Source organism: Lathyrus oleraceus, chromosome 2 (assembly GCF_024323335.1).
Source record: "Lathyrus oleraceus cultivar Zhongwan6 chromosome 2, CAAS_Psat_ZW6_1.0, whole genome shotgun sequence".
In the NCBI taxonomy this organism is placed as follows: Eukaryota; Viridiplantae; Streptophyta; class Magnoliopsida; order Fabales; family Fabaceae; genus Lathyrus; species Lathyrus oleraceus.
Window position 1 is genome coordinate 451,384,652 of NC_066580.1, and position 3,224 is coordinate 451,387,875.

Here is a 3,224-nt window from a genome sequence, read left to right on the forward strand (position 1 = left end):
TTCTTGCCTACCTGTAAAAAGCTAGATCCAAAGGCAAAGCGAGATAACTAGTAAGTTAAGAAAGCAATGTGCACTCGGTCAAAAACTTCTTCAGAGTCAGTCTCATGAAAGTCTTCGAAAAAATGTTTATAAGTTGTACATTCGAAACCAAAGTTTGGTTCGGTGCTAGTTAGAAAAGTATGGTCGGAGGTTTGTCCAGTAGGTCAAAGAACCGTTATGGAAGCTACATCGAACAAAGTTGGAGTTACCATTAAACAGATGGAAAGTGTTAGTGGAACCTTCCTAGTAAAAAATAGGTGCAATGAGCATGTTGGGATTGAATGTAAGGCTGATGCTTGACATAAGAAAAATGAGTTCATAACAGTCAACAAAAAACAATTTAGAAAATCTCAACAATATAAATAATCTCGAATTCAAACATAAACGACATAAGAATCAATTCAAGCGTTTATTCCTGGACCCGATCTTACATGATCAGAGCAAGGCACCACTAATCAAAGCGATAAACTGAAGAATTAACTCCAAGAGCTATCTTCTACTTACTTCAGCAATGTTACTCCTGAGTATCTGCATGATGCCCATGTAAAGGCAACATTCAAATAGAAGGAATGATAAATACATTCAAATAATTTAACGGAGCATAAGCAATCAGAGTAGATTAAATAAAATATAGCTCAAGCATAACTCACTATGCACCATAACACATGTATTCAAGTTTCACCTATTTCCTAATAATACATAATCAATATGCAAATGTGACTCTCAATCTCAACAACATCAACAGACTCATATGCATGTGGTATCGATCTCAACAATGGTTCCAATTATGAATTGGGTCCCAACCAACTGAGAACTCATGGGCTTTACTCAGCAAACCCTAAGTCCCACACTGAGCTCCAACCTACAACATCAAGCTTGGGACGATTACCAGTTACCAACATCGAAACCTGTAATCGCATCTTTCACAACAACGACAACTCATGATGCATGAATGAATGAATGCATCGTCGCAACAACTCAACAACACAAATGGTATTACATCAACCATATAAATTCCTATACAACATCAATAGTATAGTTTCACATCGAAACTACACATTGAAATTCATCATGTTATCATTATAAGTATAACAGTTCATCTCATTATCACATCATCGTTATCACAACAATTGTAACAACACAAACAATATCACTATAACCACATCGATCACCATACTCAACATAGTAACACATTTCAAGCACATATAGTAATGTAAATCAATAAAAAAATTAATTCACATACATGCAACTCATATTTAACTCAACAACACACCACAACATATCAATTACACTAATCACGTATAATACATCACCACTTACATAATCAACATAATCATATTCAAATAATTATTTAAAACACCAAACAGAGTCGGAATCAAGAAAATGAATATGTGTCTGGAAATCTTATAGAGTCTATTTTAAGAATATGATTTTTATTTTCAGGAATTAATACACCAATTGATTCAGTTTAATCAAACCAATATAACAGGTACTTGCATTGGGCAAAATGTTTTGCTTGACTTCAACATGGCGCCAAAAGTTTTATACTTATGAGAAAATTATGAAAATTTCTAGTTGAAAATATCATTAAAATATATTTTCAAATAAATTAACCTCATCTCAAATGGACTCACGAGACTCCAGTTACACTTGAAACAAGTTGACCGACGCATGACCGAAATTGCTAACGTTTATGGTATAGAAACTAGAATACCGATAATTTTGCAGCACTCCTAGATCCAATTTCTCCATTTATACATAAATATTATCACGTTATATTTCTAACGCAACTGACGGGGCCTGAAATGGACTTATGGAACTCAAGATATGCCTGAAACAAGTCGATCAATACTCACATCCGTTTTCCTGTGATTTTCTTACGGGAATTTCACTTCTAAACTCTTATTTTTTTCAACTTAGACATATCCCAAACTTCTTTTAACATTTCAAAATATCTTATTTTGAAAATATATTATTATTGGTCAATTACCTATTGTTATTTTACTATAAACCTATCAATCAACATATAATTTTATAAAATCCTCATAACTCTCAAAATTCATCGATAAAGTAACTCACTATTATTATTACTTGTGTCAGACTATCAACAGGGTAATAACTCTTAACACTAAGGTATACCAACACAACTCTAAAACATATCAGAGTTACTTAAAGTAGTAACTTTGACAACTCTAAGGTAACAAATGTCTAACACAAAAATGACTTATTTACGAGTGGCTAACACAGTAGGTCAATTTAAGATTATGACTCATCACATACTCATCAATTTATGATCAAATCAAATAATTTAACAAATACAATCATTATTTCCATTGATTTCAAGAACACAACAATAACATGTCAATACATAAAATTGTAATTCACATCATGGCATATAAAAACAGAATTATCATTAAATTTCCACCAATATTCCTCATAACTCATAGAAAAACAAACCCTATAGGAGGTTAATGGTCCCTCCACTCTACCATTCATCATACCCCTATTATTGAACCAAATTTCCACCCTTACCTAGGATTTCTAGTAAGAACTATAAACTCTTCAGCAATTATGATTTTTCCTCTCTAAGCTTTGCCCTTCTCAATTACTCTTATTGCCTTTTTCTCCCAAAATATGTAAGGTAAAGTTTATTCCCTCACAATTATCTAAAAAGCTAGTTGTCGCAACCGGGTGGAGGTCACAAGGAACCAGATGGACTGAACAAAAGAATGTCTTCTCAATCAAAGAGAAGAGAGAGGGCACATTAGAAGAGTCACCATCGAATTTTATTTTTGATTCCTCTATGGGAGAGGAGAGGGGAAATAATTGATAAAACCTTCAAAAAGAAAGAGGTGCACACTAGAAGCACGAATACAGATAAAGAATCGGTCTCACAACCGAGACTTGGGTTCGGAAGCCGGTTATGCAAAGGGAAGGTATTAACATCCTTCACGTCCATGGTATTTTATTAGAACCATTTGAGTTGTGTACATATGTGGGTATATATCTCGCTTATTTCTATTTATTCTTGTTTGCAAAAATGAGTGTGAAAGAGAGGGTTTTGGGTTTTTTTTTATTGTGCTTGCCAAGGATTGTGACCCTTGTGACTACGTATCACTCATCAGGTGATGAGGAATCAGAACTCCGTAGTTTGGAGTAGAAAATGTTTGTGTGTTGGTTGATTT